We start from the raw sequence: 15,662 nt of genomic DNA, 5'->3' as shown, positions 1-15,662 counted from the left end.
GGACTAGTAAAATAAAATTAAAAAAAGTAAAAAAAAAAAAAGTTTAAAAAAAACAAAAAAACAAACACCTGAAAGTTCAAATCACCCCCCTTTCACCCCATTGAAAATTAGTTAAAAAAATAAAAAATACACATATTTGGTATCGTCGCGTTCAGAATTGCCCGATCTACCAAACTGTAAAACTAATTAATCTGATTGGTAAATGGCGCAGTGGCAAAAAATTACAAACGCCAAAATTACGTTTTTTGGTCGCCGCAAGTTATACGCAAAATGCAATAACGGGATCAAAACGTAGCATCTGCGCAAAATGGTACCATTAAATATGTCAGCTCGAGACGCAATAAGTCGACACTGAGCCATAAATCCCGAAAAATGAGAACGCTAGGGGTTTCGGAACATAACGCAAAACGTGCGCCACTTTTTTTGGACAAACTAGTGAATTTTTTTTAACCCCTTAGATACAAGTAAACCTATACATGTTTGGTGTCTACAAACTCGCACTGACCTCAGACATCACATAGATACATTAGTTTTACCATATAGTGAACATGGTGAATAAAATGTCCCAAAAACTATTGTGCGATCACACCTTTTTTGCAGTTTTTCAGTACACTATATGGTAAAACTTATGGTTTCATTCAAAAGCACAACTCGACCCGCAAAAAACAAGCCCTCATATGGCAAGATTGACGGAAAAATTTAAAAAAAAAAAAGTTACGGCTCTCGGAAGAATGGGAGCAAAAACAAAAAAAAACGGCAAAAACGGAAAGCACCCGGGGGCTGAAGGGGTTAATCATCATGTTGTAGGAGCATTTTTCGTCAAGGTTTATATTGTATGGGCTGATTTCTTTTATGACATCAATTATGTGAAATAAGTATTTTTTCATATTTTTGTATGTGCTTGAATCATACTGAAAATGTGAGCTTGAGGAATTCCACTATAAGCCCATAATTTCCTGGAAAATGCAATTTTGAAGGATCTAAGTGTGGAATTGATATTACTACCGCCTATTATATAGGATTCAATCCTTTGTCCAGGAATATAGTAGTGGAATTGACCAAACAATGCCGTTTGAATGCACTTTTGTAATCTTTTTCCTTCTTTATGACTTGGTGTATATTATGCACAATGCTGTTACGGTGCACTTCTATGATATATATGTATACAATTGTATGTCGCTATTCTCACTGCGGTTCACTTTATGTGGCTTGTATAGCCTTTTTTTACATTTTGATAATCATCGGGATTTCGCTTTTTACATTATGATATGAAATGCATTTTTTATATACATGTATTTGTATTGTAATAGGGATTATTCTTTGTATGTCATACATTTCTGAATTTCATTATTAGATCATTTTGTTGAGGAAATTCTCTCTTCTCCCTTGCAAGGGTTAATACTGAATATTCTGTTGAATCAACTGATTAATTACTCTATTTGTGTGTGGGATTTTAAAATGTGGGTTGTTTTAGTTTACTCTTATATGCCTATTACTAAGGAGGAATCCGAAACGCGTAAGCCTTATGAGCTCACTTCATGGGTTATATTTTATTCATATTCAGGATTTTTGAATAAAGAATAGGGATGATCGAATACCTCAAATATTCGGCTTCGCAAATATTTTTCGAAAAGGTCGCCGCTATGCGAATATTCGATGCGCAATGTAAGTCTTTGGGAAGATCAAAAATAGCAACAAAAAGAGGAGCTAAAAACTCCCCCAAAAATGTATTATAAAATGTACTCACAGCAAAAAAGGCAACCAGTCCAGTTAGCCCAGGCCAACACATCTAATGCACAAACAGGATGCAGACAAGCCTCTCAACATGATGGACACTTCACAGGTGCAAGGTAAATTGCACACCAGTGGCGCGCATATGGCGCTGTTCACACTTGTATGCGCATGGTGTCCAGCCAGCAACCTATTACCACGCCCTTACTATTAGATTAGGCGGGTTACCCGGACACTACTCAACTGCAGCACGCAAGGGACAGAAATTCCACTATGCACGGCCGTATTAAGAGGCCCGGCTGCACCCCGCATAGTCAAAGTGCAAAAAATACATATAAAATATATGTGAGGTATTAGTTTGTAAATTGGCCAATGTACGTAAGCCCACAATCCTCATCATGGATCCTCACGCTTGCGGGTCCCTACACTGATAAATAATACATTTTTGGGGGAGTTTTTAGCTCCTCTTTTTGTTGCTATCTTTGATATTTATCAGTGTAGGGACCCGCAAGCGTGAGGATCCGTGATGAGGATTGTGGGCTTACGTACATTGGCCAATTTACAAACTAATACCTCACATATATTTTATATGTATTTTTTGCACTTTGACTATGCGGGGTGCAGCCGGGCCTCTTAATACGGCCGTGCATAGTGGAATTTCTGTCCCTTGCGTGCTGCAGTTGAGTAGTGTCCGGGTAACCCGCCTAATCTAATAGTAAGGGCGTGGAATAGGTTGCTGGCTGGACACCATGCGCATACAAGTGTGAACAGTGCCCTATGCGCGCCACTGGTGTGCAATTTACCTTGCACCTGTGAAGTGTCCATCATGTTGAGAGGCTTGTCTGCATCCTGTTTGTGCATTAGATGTGTTGGCCTGGGCTAACTGGACTGGTTGCCTTTTTTGCTGTGAGTACAAGTCTTTGGGAAGCCCGAATAGTTCCGAATAGTTGTTATTCAGGTTTCTCATAGACTTACATTGCGCATCGAATATTCGCGAATAGTGGCAACCTATTAAGAAAATATTCGCAAAGCCGAATATTTGAGGTATTCGATCATCCTAATAAAGAACAGAGAATTTTTTAACAAGAAAGAATCTGGTGCTGTACCCCATCCTTTTTCTCACCATGATTTATAGCCACAACCTTTTTAAAAACGCCTCTATAATGGAATTAGCATAAATAAATAGGGGGAAGGAACAAATGGCAGGGGGCGGGAATCACTATCAAACCCCACCCCAGTTATTAGCTGCTGTCAATCAAAAAACTTCATTTTACAATCTTTACTTGTGTTTCAAAACCTATACATCCTAACTGACAATTATAGGTATGTATAGACTCAGCCTGATTGTGCCAGTATAGCTCTGGCTTTAGGTAATATAGGAAAATCCTGGTGATTGGTGCACTTTAAATAGCAGAAATTTAGAAACTTCATAGTGTCACCCTGTAGGAAAACAATACACACTGATAAGTCAGGTATAAGAAACATTAAAGATCATCAAATAAAACTGAAGGGAGAGTAACAACCAACAATCTGTTACCTCCATGCCGGACGCACGTTTCGCCATTGCTTTATCTTAGGGTCAATGACAAAACACACTGCTGTTGATCTGAAAAAGCGAATTGTGTGTTTGGGAGTGACCACACATTCCTGAACCTCCATTACACTGGTCTACAGTTATATTTTTTCAAGTGCCAAGGTTTTTTAAATGGATTTAGGGTATTTTGTGGATGCCGAATTATAAAATGTCATTACTTTTGCGGTTTTAATTTTCTAGTTTTTGAGATAATGGACATCCATAAAAATAACGCATTCCCCCAATGCGACTTGTGTGTGATAATAAATGCAAAAGCTTTTTTTCTGCCTTTTGACTCTTTAACAATGTCTTAGGTAATGAAATATCCCATATTATTTTGTATTTCACATTGTAAGCCTACAATGCTATAAAAGCGACTTTTTTAAGCCAGAATTCTACTGTGAATTTGCTATGGAAAGAAGTTGGTTACAGTAAAAATTTGCCAACCCAGACTTAAGACTCTTTTGGGTATAGACTAAGTATATAAATACATGGAAAAATAATGTCATCACTAAGAGTCGGTATCAAGAATCCTGAATACATGATTGAAAAACAAAGAAGAAATATCACAGACTTTGTGCATCGAGTATACCTGGCATATTTTGGAGCACAGCTTGGAGACCAGGATAAGTTTTGGGTTTCACCCATGGTTTGCATAAAAATGTGTGGAGCACTTACGACAGTGGACAAATGGTGAAAGAAAAAGTTTAAACTTTGGTGAGCCCTTGGTATGGACAGAACCGAAAAATCACCATGAGGATTATTTTTCTGCTGTAAAGATTAAAGGTTAGGCTATGTTCACATTTCCGTTTTCTTGCATCAGTCACCTGCGTTGCTTAACGCTTGTGACCAATGCGTTGTACAATGGGTGACAAGAAATGGAATTTCTTGTCATGAGAAAGCGGATTCTGTTGAGAGAGAACAATCAGCTGATCGCTCTCAAAAGCTGATCTCTCTAAAAAGCCGGCCGTCAGGTGATCAGCTGATCTCTCTGAAAAGCCGGCGGCCAGGTGATCAGTTGATGCTCTGAAAAGCTAAACATATCTAACTTTTTCAACCTCTCATCATATCGGAGGCCTTCCATTCCTTGTAATAATCTAGTTGCCACCTTTGAACTGACTCTAACTTCTGAATGTTCTTCTTAAAATGCGGAGCCCAAAACTGGATCCCATATTTCAGATGCGGCCTTACAAGTGATTTATAGAGGGGTAACAATATGTTGGGATCCCGGGTTCTAATCTCTCTTGTTATACACCCTAAAATCTTGTTTGCTTTAGCAGCTGCTGCTTGACATTGAGTGCTGCTGCTCAGCCTGTTTGTAATGAGAATACCTAAGTCCTTCTCCTGTTCTGTAGTCCCAAGTTTACTTCCATTTAATGTATACGCAGTTATAGGATTACTCCGTCCTATGTGCATTACTTTACATTTATCAACATTAAATCTCATTTGCCAAGTCTCTGCCCATTCTGACATCTTATCCAGATCTTTTTGTAATATTGTACTATCAAGGTCAGTTTTTAATATCCTACATAGTTTGGTGTCATCAGCAAAGACTGACACTTTACTATCAATCCCATCCACAAGGTCATTAATAAGGAGATTAAAAAGAATCAGTCCTAGCACAGATCCCTGCGGCACCCCACTGCTGACTATAGCTCATTTAGAGAATGTACCATTTATGACTACTCTTTGTTTCCTATCTTTTAGCCAATTCCTTACCCAGTTGCATGTAGTATCCCCTAGTCCTTGCTTCTGGAGCTTTAGTATAAGGCTATTATGTGGTACAGAATCAAATGCCTTTGCAAAGTCCAAATAAATCACATCAGCTGCATTACCAATATCCAGGTTTGCACTTACCCCCTCATAGAACCCCAACAGGTTGGTTAGACACGACTTATCTTTCATGAATCCATGCTGTTTGTCAGTTATTATATTCTTTTCTGCAATATATTTTTGCATGTCATCCCTTAAAATGCCCTCAAAAACTTTGCATACTACTGATGTCAGGCTTACTGGACGGTAGTTGCCTGGATCTACCCTCTTACCTTTCTTAAATATCGGTACCACATCAGCAATCCTCCAATCCTGAGGCACCAACCCTATTACAAGCGAGTTCAAAAAGATGAGATACAGCAGTATGTCGATTATGGAGCTCAAGTGCCTCAATATTCGTGGATGAATGCCTTCTGGCCCGGGGATTTGTCAATGTTTAATTTACTTAGACGTAGGCGCACTTCTTCTTGTGTTAAATGAATTATATCGGGTGGTGAACTTTGATTTTTCACTTGTTGAATGATCCCTGGAACAGTCTGGTCCTTTGTAAACACAGATGAGAAGTGCCTGTTTAATATCTCAGTCTTTTGTTTGTCCTCTATAACTAACTTGTTATTATATTTTAAGGGGCCGATACTATCCTTTATTTTCCTTTTTCCATTAATGTATTTATAAAAGATTTTGGGATTTATTTTAATGTCATTGGCGATTTTTGTTTCAGTAGCTAGTTTTACTTGCTTGAATTCTTTTTTGCATTTCCTATTGATATATTTATACTTCTGAAATGCTATTTCTGTATTCTCAGCCTTTAAGGTTTTAAATGCCCTTTGTTTTTGTTTTATTATACTTTGTACAGTCTTATTTATCCATAGTGGTTTCTTTTTATTCCTGGACATTTTATTACGAGAGGGTATAGGTTTTTTTTACAGGACTCTGGTAGTATATCCTTAAACTTACCCCATTTATGTTCGGTATCCCCAGTTACCATGACATTATCCCAATCTACACATTTAAGCTCTTCCCTTAATTTGTTGAAACCAGCTTTCCTAAAATTCCAGGTTTTAGCATTCCCCCTTTGAAATGTTCTATTGAATATTACTTTGAAGCTTACCATATTATGATCGCTGGTGCCCAAGTGCTCCCGGATCTGTACATCTGAAATTGTATCCGGTCTATTTGACAGGAGCAGATCTAGCAAATTATCTCCACTTGTCGGCTCATCTACCATCTGAGAGAGGAAATTGTCTTGAACAGTAGATAAGAATTTACAGCTTTTAGCACAACCAGAAGATTCTATGTCCCACTGTATGTCTGGATAGTTGAAATCCCTTTTCTGAAAACACCACCCTGGAGGTCCTCAACTTCAGCTTCTCTCCTAGTTCCCTGTAATCATTTTTAAAAGGACCTTCCACCTGCCTCTAACTTTGTCCTTAGTACCAATGTGCACCATGACCACTGGGTTTCCCCAGCCCCACCTAGCAATCTGTCTATCCGATTCGCAATATGCCGAACCTGAGCACCCGGCAGACAACACACTGTTCGGCATTCACGGTCTCGGCGACAGATGACCCTTTCTGTCCGCCTAATTATAGAGTCCCCTACCACCAACATCTGTCTGGCCTTTGCTGCACTCCTATTTCCCTCCTTCCTACAGCAGTCGTTTTCCTGGTTGCCAGGAGCAACGTCCTGCTGTAGTGATCCTAGTCCTCCATTCCTAATATCAGCCAAACAGGCATATTTACTAGGCTGTGCCAGTGGTGGTGGCCGTAGCTTATAGTCACCAAATCTGGTGACAGGTTCCCTTTAAATCTGTCCAAGCATCAGAACAATTAGCATCTAGACTTGAACGAAATCTTATGAAGGCAGAAGTTAAAATTACAGTCTATCGTATAGAAGAAGAGAAGCTTGTCCCAAATTTCAACCAAGAGGAGGAACTTGTCTATTGCAATGATGTCCTAGGAATTGTACTTAATGGGTCTAATGGAATATTGACCAGAAGATTGGTGGCTTTTTATATATGGCTCCATAAGCAGCTTTTCAATTGCTTCTCCTGCACAATGGTAACCGTTATGCATCTCTTCCCATTGCTCACTCAGCAAAGCTTAAAGAAGAATATGAAAATGTACAAATCACATTACAGAAAATCCATTATCATGGACATCAGTGGTCAATTTGTGTCGGGGTGCGTGTCCACGATTAGTGTTTGCAACGTTTTGGATGTAGCGTGGTTTCGCTGCGTCCAAAACGCTGCGTTGTACAGTAGAATCATAGTGGATGGAATTTCTAGAAATCCCGTGCCCACTGTGCTTGTTTTTTCCACAGCAAACACTGACCTGTGGTGCGTCTTTCCAGGCCGCAGCATGTCAACTGTTTGCTGCGGATTCGCATGCGTCCTCCGTAGGGAGAACACAAGCGAGAGACCGCAGCGCACTGAACCCTGATCGTGGGTATGAGCAGCTACTGTCTCCTATGGAGAAGACTCGCGGCCCCACACGTCAGGACCTGCTACATCTAGGATGCTGTGAGTCCTAATCGTGGACACATACCCTTAATCTGAGGAAAGTGAACTTCTTACTTGGACAGCAATTTGGATACACAACATACCCATGCTTCATGTGCCCCTAGGATAGCAGGGCAACACAAGATCATTGGACAAAAGTGTCATGGCCTACAAGGGAAGAAATGATGGTTGGCGCTGCAAATATCATCAAAAAGCCAGTAGTGGACAAGAACAAACTCATTCTCCTACCACTTCATATTAAGCTAGGATGAATAAAGAAATTTGTTAGGGCTTTGGACAAATTAGGTAATTATTGCACTATATTTGTAGATCATTCCCTGGACTGAGCATGGAAAAACTAAATCCTGGAATCTTTTCTGGTCTTCCTATTCGTAAACTCGTGAACAATTCCGATTTTACCACCGGAATGAATGACACAGACTTCGGCCTGGAAGAGTTTTGTCTCTGTTGTGAAGAACTACTTGGGTAATCACAGAGCAGACCATTATGAAGAATTAAGATATGCTAGTGAACTTCAGAAATCTAGGCGTTAAAAGGGAACCTGTCATCAGAAATTTGGCTTTCAACCTAAAGTTTCCCCCTCTGCAGCTCCTGGGCTGCATTCTAGCAAGGTTCCTGTACTTTTTGAGCCCCCTTTTAAACAAAAATAAATACTTTATAAAACTGTACCTTTCGGTTTGAAAATCTTGTAAATCGTCCATGGGGGCGGGCCGTGTGGCGTCCGTTGCTGTATCTTACGCCGTCCCCCATGCTCCAAATCATCCCTCATAACGCCGCCCACTGCGCCCGAGGTCCCGTGCACGCCAGGACACCTGGTGACGTGGTCGCAGGCATGAGATTATGGGCGGTGCTGTGATTGCATCGCAAGTGCTCGCCCATACTCTCGTGCCCGCCCTTTCCCCACTGCCTCCAGCGTTCTGCGCCGGCCCGACGTCACCTCCTTCCCATTGTACCCTGCAGCAGAAAATAGATGGGAGAAGCGGAGCAGGCCACTACAGGAGAAGCGGAGGATCTGAGCGACGTACAGAGGGGAGAGCGCGCCCACGAGAGTATGGGCGCGCACTTGCGATGCAATCACAGCGCCGCCCATACTCTCGTGCGTGCGACCACGTCACCAGGTGTCCCGGCGTGCACGGGACCTCGGGCGCAGTGGGCGGCGTTATGAGGGATGATTTGGAGCATGGGGGACGGCGTAAGATACAGCAACGGACGCCACACGGCCCGCCCCCATGGACGATTTACAAGATTTTCAAACCGAAAAGGTACAGTTTTATAAAGTATTTATTTTGGTTTAAAAGGGGGCACAAAAAGTATAGAAACCTTACTAGAATGCAGCCCACGAGCTGCAGAGGGGGAAACTTTTAGGTTGAAAGCCAAATTTCTGATGACAGGTTCCCTTTAATATGAGCATAAAGATGCATCTCCATTGCCATTTACACAGACTTCCAGAGAACTTTGTAAACTTCAGCAAGGAACAAGGCGAGAGGTTCCTTCAGGATATGAATGTGATTGAAGACCGATATCAAAACAGACAGGCGCACACATGGGGGTGTGAATGCCTGATGGAAGAGGGGACATGCGTGTGATAATTGACTACTGCTGGAATCTCCTATGTGATTATCCTGATGACACACAAAAAAAAAAAATCACAAAACAGTTGGGGTTTTTTTGAAGCACTGATATTAATGACTAATATTGTACCAATTAATCAAATTTTTCCTGTTAGATATTTTTCATTTTTTTTTTGTATGATTTTAGACTGTTCACTTACTAATTGTTACAAAAACAAATATTCTTGAAATTCTGTTTTGTTTTTAAATTGTATTGCAATAATTCATTATCTATTAAATATCTCAAAACTAGACCCAATTTGGCAAAACTGAAGTCAAAGGCTTAATCAGCACCATAAACTTACTATAAAACCGTTCAGACATCATTGCCACCAATATCTTTGTATATCAGTGTAATGGATGAAGTTCCAAGTTTCCCATCTACAAAGAACGAAGGGGTCCTGTAATTTTTATCGTAGGTACGCTTCAACTGTGACAAAGAAAAAAAAAATCCAGAAAATCACATTGTATGATTTTTAAATAATTATTTGTATTTTATTGCATGAAATAAGTATTTGATACAATAGAAAAACAGAACTTAATATTTGGTAGAAATTTTTATTTGCAATTACAGAGGTCAGACGTTTCCTGTAGATCTTGACCAGGTTTGCACACACTGCAGCAGGGATTTTGTTCCACTCCTCCATACAGATCTTCTCCTGATCTTTCAGATTTCGGGCCTGTTACTGGACAACATTGAGTTTCAGCTCCCTCCAAAGATTCTCTATTGGGTTCAGGTCTGGAGACTGGCTAGGCCTCTCCAAGACCTTGAAATGCTTCTTATAGAGCCACTCCTTATTTGCCCTGGCTGTGTTTGGGGTCATTGTAATGCTGGAAGATCCAGCCGCGATCTATCTTCTATGCACTTACTAAGGGAAGGAGGTTGTTGCCCAAAATCTTGCGATTCATGGCCCCATCCATCCTCCCTTCAATATGGTGCAGTCGTCCTGTCACCTTTGTAGAAACGCACCCCCAAAGTATGATGTTTCCAACCCCATGCTTCATGATTTTTCTAGGGGTTGACTAATCTTTCTTCTTCCACCAAACACAATGAGTGGAGTTGATATCAAAAGTTCTAATTTGGTCTCATCTGACCACATGACAGTCTCCCATGCCTCCTCTGGATTATCAATGTACTTCAAACAGGCCAGGACATGTGCTGGTGTAAGCAGGGGGACCTTGCGTGCCCTGCAGGATTTTATTCCATGATGGCGTAGTGTGTTACTAACTGTAATCTTTGAGACCATGGTCCGAGCTCTTTTCAGGACATTGACCAGGTCCTCCCGTGTAGTTCTGGGCTAAGTCCTGACTTTTCACAAAATCATCCTTATCCTACGAGGCAAGATCTTGCATGGAAAAACAGACCAAATAAGATTGACAGTCATCTTGTGTTTCTTCCATTTTCTAATAATTGTGCTAACAATTGTTGCCTTAACACCAAGCTGCTTGCCTATTGTCCTGTAGCCCATCCCAGCCTTGTGCAGATCTACAGTTTTGTCCAGGATGTCCTTAGACAGCTCTTTGATCTTGGTCATGGTGGATAGGTTGGAGTGTGATTGATTGAGTGTGTGGACAGGTGTCTTTTATACAGGTAAGGAGTTCAAACTAGAGCAATTAAAACAAGTAATGAGTGCAGAGTAAGAGGGCATCTTAAAGAAAAAAAATAAACAGGTCTGCGGATGCCAGAATCCTTGCTGGTTGGTAGGTGATCAAATACTTATTTCATGCAATAAAATGCTAATTATTTTTTTGAAAATTATACAATGTGATTTTCTGTATTTTTTTTTATGTCACAGTTGAAGTGTATGTACAATAAAAATGACAGACCTCTCCATTCTTTGTAGGGGGGAAACTTGCAAAATCAGCAGTGTATCAAATATTTATTTTCCCCACTGTAAGGCTCTGTGCGCACTGGGAAGTGGAATTTTCTTGAGAAAATTCCGCATGCCCTCAAAGATTACCGCACCCGCGGTAAAAAACCGCGGGAAACCGCACCCGAAAACCGCATGCGGTTTGCCGCGGTTTGCTGCGGTTTTACCGTGGTATTGTTCGCGGTATTGCCGCGGTTTTGCCGCGTGCGGGTTGGGATGTGCTTTATTGCTTTCAATGCAATAAAGCACATTGAAGAAAAAAAAAAAAAAAAGTCATTTAATTCTGAGAGTAGATAGACAGAAGAATAGATAGAGGGATAGATAGAGAGAGGGATAGATAGATAGATAGATAGATAGATAGATAGATAGATAGATAGATAGAGGGATAGATAGATAGATAGATAGATAGATAGATAGATAGATAGATAGATAGATAGATAGAGGGATAGATAGATAGATAGATGACAGATCGCTGCATTTCCCACGGTCGGCAGTGAGTTCACATTACCGGCCGTGGGAAATGACCGGTAATTACCTCTGCTGCTTTCATTCAGCCTGTCTCTGTGACAGTCGCGGCTGGATGGAAGCAGCGCTGGACGTCGGACCTGGATTATGCCGGAGCTTTGGTGCGGGAGGGGTTAATAAAATGGTGAACGAGGCTTGTTTGTTTTATTTAAAATAAAGGATTTTTCTGTGTGTTTTTTTTCACTTTACTTACGGGTTGATCATGTCAGCTGTCACATAGACGCTGCCATGATCAAGCCTGGGGTTAATGGCGGTGGTCCCCCACCATCATTAACCCCTTGTATTACCTTGCCACCACTGCTACACGGTGGCAAGAAGAGCCGAGGACACGCCGGTATTGTCGCATATTGCATGCAACAGTGCCGGGGCAGCTGCGGCTGATATTCTCGGCTGTGGGAGGGGGAGTGAGGCGGGGGACATTACCCCTGCCCCTCTCCCTCCCCAGCCTGAGGATACCGGGCCGCCGCTGTGTGCTTACCTCGGCTGGACGGTGAATATGCAGCGGAGCCCACGTTCTTTTTTTCCTATATTTCCGTTTTCTTTCTATGTGTGTTCTATGTGTCTGTGTCTATGTGTCTGTGATGTCTGTGTGAGTGTGATGTCTGTGTGTCTGTGATGTGTGTGTGTTTACTCTCTGCTCCGCTTCCTCTTCCTGTAATGACATCACTTCCCTGCAAAACCGCAAGCAAGTGATGCACATTACCGGAGGTAAACCGCAAAATACCGCAGGGAATAACGCAGGAAAACGCAGTGAACCGCACAGAATTTGCTGCCTGCGTTATTCCCTGCGGGATTTCTTGATTAACATTGAGTCAATGGAGAGAAATCCCGCAGCGCTGTGCGGAAAAGAAGTGACATGCACTTGTTTTTGCTGCGGGATTCCCGCAGCAAAACACGCAGCTGTCAAATTCCGCCCAGTGCGCACAGGATTTTTTTTCTCCATAGGATTTGCTGGTGATTCACTGCAGAGATGTTATGAACATTTTCTGCAGCGAAACATGCAGCAAATCCGCGGCAAAATCCGCAAAAAATCCGGTAAGTGCGCACATAGCCTAACTCAAGAAATTATCTACATATTACTATTTTTGTAACAATATATTTGAGACTATATATTTAATATATTCTCTAACAGGAGCCCAATAGTTTCTTAGCCAAATGGTATAGGTTTATCTTCAGAAGCGCCCAGACTTCCTGCTTTGTCAGGGGCAGCACACTCTTGACTTATGGTCACGCTGCTCCTCCGCTACTAGCAAAGACAACTCTGCCTCTGCAGCAGAGGAGAGGCGCAGGGTGACGGAGAATGGCCAGAACCAGCCAGCGCCACAGCACTGAACCTGCAAGCAGCATGCGCACTAAGTAATAAGCCAATCAGAACACAAGGTGGTCGGTAACCTAGGCAATGACCTGTACACTATAAAATCCTTTCTAAAGTACAGAGAGGATTTTTAATAGGAGGAAAAAGATAAGTCTTTACAAAAAGCATGCAAAGTTACCTATTTAATCACTTGAGACAACTCCTTTACCTTCTTAGCAGAAAATGACGTAGATAATAACGCTGGGGTCAAGGCGAGTAGAAGAGGTTCAAGTACTCAAGTGGTAGATGCCATGATACATACCCAGCATCTGTGTCTAACACTAGTGGCCACAGCTAAGCTCCAATCACTGCAATTAAAGGTCCAGTATTTTAATATTGATGGCCTATCCTTAGGATCTTCAATAGCAGATCGGTGGAGAGCGATACTGAGCCCCTTGCTTTTCATCTGGGCATACTTGCAATATCAGGGGCCGAAAGTGACCGGGCGTGACCACCCAGAGATAGTGGGCAGAGCAGGGGCAGTGAGGGGATTGGCCAAAGTTAGTGGGCGGGAGCAGAGATAGGGTGGGCGTGACCAGCTTAGGTGGTCCGGCGTTTCCTTTTGCGGCACAGTGGAATAAACATTAATTTTTAAGTCCACGTGATCATGGAGCTCTGTATAATAGAAGAGGGGGTTTATGGGTAAGACCCCCATGCAGGATGGGGTGCAGGGTGGACAAAGCTCCCTTTTGCATAATTAATAATTTAATTATGCAAACGGGGCTTCACCCTCTCTTACACTCCCCGCCTGGGGGGGGGGGGTCTTGCCTTTAGACCCCCACTTCTATTTTAAAAAGCTCCATGATCATGTGAACTTACGCCCACTATCTCCGAGCAGTCAAGCCCAGTCGCTTCCGGTCCCCAATACTACAAGTATGCCGATCATCTGTTCCCAGGCGGATAAGCTTAATTGCAGAGCTGCATGCGGCCGGATACTACACCGCCCCTGATCATGGAAGTAGTAGTGAATGTGCAGTACCCAGTGGTGGCCACTATACAGTGGATGAAGCTCGTGCAGCTCTGCAACCCATTGCATTCAGCTACTGCCGACACCAGGAACATGTTGGGTTTTTTTCACCATATCATCCAATTTGGAATTTGTGTTCCCCCATTTTCCAGTACTTTATATTGTAAAATGAACGTGATCCATCAAAGCTGCAGCTTGTCTCTCCTGTGGCTGCAGCGTAGGGCCACCATCAGCGGTGAACACACAACGCAGGAGTATTGACGAAAAAAAAAAAAAGTTACGGCTTTTGGAAGAAGAAGGGGAGGAACGAACGAAAATTTAAAGCACATCCAATTGTGGAACTTATTATTGTTCCAAGAGCTATTGATTAAAATCAACTGTGTTCATAGGAAAACCCAGAATTACAGCCTATTTATATAATAACACTGCACCTACTCTGCACCAAAACGCATAAAAAAATCAACCAAAGTGCAGTAAGGAAGATGAAGGGCAGAAAGCCTGCAGATAACAGCGTGTGAACGCGGCCATAGCCTGTTGATCAATTTTGAAAAACTTTTGTCCTCAGCTGCAATTTGTTTGAATAAAACAAACTTCTCTTTTCACCCCCAGGTCCGGAGCAGAGTCTCTGCTGTTTTTTCCAGTGGCTATTATTGTCTGCTGCAGCCAGTCAGCGCCCGCAGCGGCCACTGATTGGCTGCAGCGGTCGTGTAGTGGTGTGTCAGTGCCTCCAGTGGCCTTGCATATAGTCAGCGCCCTCGGCGGAGCAGGAGGCAGTAATTGCCCTCGACGGCCCCACAGCCAGTCTGCGCTCTCGGCAGCCACTGATTGGCTGCAGCAGTCGAGTAATGGTGTGGCAGCATCCGTGGCAGCCCTACAGCCAGTCAGTGCCCTTGGCGGCCACTGATTGGCTGCAGCGGTCATGTAGCGGTGTAGCAACGCCCACCCCGCAGCCAGTCAGCGCCCTCAGCGGCCCTGCAGCTCCGCGAGGACAGTAAATGCAGCACATGAGTGTAGGAAGCCACTGATTGGCTGCAGCGGTCGTGTAGCAGTGTGGCAGCCCTGCAGCCAATCAGCGCCCTCGACGGCCCTGCAGCTCAGCGAGGACAGAAAGTGCAGCACGTGAGTGTAGGAGGCCACTGATTGGCTGCAGCGGTCGTGTAGTGGTGTGACATGCCGCAGCCTGAGAACATGTGCCGTTCCCCTCTCTGCCCCCCTAAAATACGGGCACTACACGCTGCTCAGGGACCGCACACAGGACTATACAGCGCGCGGTGCTACCCATATCCCCCAGTCTGGGAAGAACTTCAAGTCCCAGCATGCACTGGTGCCGGAGGTGACAGCGCCACGCCATGCAGTGTACACGCACCTCTCACCACGATCCGCGGCGTCTGCCCCACTCACACATGCGCGACTACAAACTACAGACCACCTTCGTAAGGGAGAAGTAAAAGGCGCGATTTGATTGGCTACTGTGATGTAGCTCACGGCTCGTAGGGCGTGGCTATCATGGGAAGCGCATGCGCCGCTGAGCTTTTTAGTGTGATTGGGTTCTGCACTGTCATAAGGAGGCGGGATCAGGCTCTGATTGGTGCATCACGGCAGGGTGGAGACAGAACAGGAAGACTACTGGAGCCCGCGGTGATCTCTCCTGTGATTGGAGCGCTTTCTATTTATTTTTGTGACCGCCGGCGCTGATTGGCTAGTGATTACGTGATGCAGCAGGATGTTGCTTGGCGC

At 43.2% G+C, this 15,662-nt stretch overlaps 1 protein-coding gene across 3 annotated transcripts in view; it reads right to left on the bottom strand.

Annotated features, from left to right (window-relative positions):
* WDR53 (WD repeat domain 53) overlaps positions 1-15,662 on the bottom strand; it is a 39,781-nt gene that overhangs the window by 23,800 nt on the left and 319 nt on the right. The window contains exon 1 of one of the 3 annotated variants that reach the window (XM_075340988.1): positions 15,292-15,370. The exons of 1 other annotated variant lie outside the window; for it this stretch is intronic. The gene's annotated coding sequence lies outside the window, so the exon portion shown is untranslated. Of the gene's footprint in view, positions 1-13,097; positions 13,186-15,291; positions 15,371-15,662 lie in introns of those variants that run through there. One more of the 3 variants, XM_075340991.1, reaches the window with a different exon arrangement.

Source organism: Anomaloglossus baeobatrachus, chromosome 3, assembly GCF_048569485.1.
Source record: "Anomaloglossus baeobatrachus isolate aAnoBae1 chromosome 3, aAnoBae1.hap1, whole genome shotgun sequence".
In the NCBI taxonomy this organism is placed as follows: Eukaryota; Metazoa; Chordata; class Amphibia; order Anura; family Aromobatidae; genus Anomaloglossus; species Anomaloglossus baeobatrachus.
This window is presented reverse-complemented; position numbering and strand designations above follow the sequence as displayed.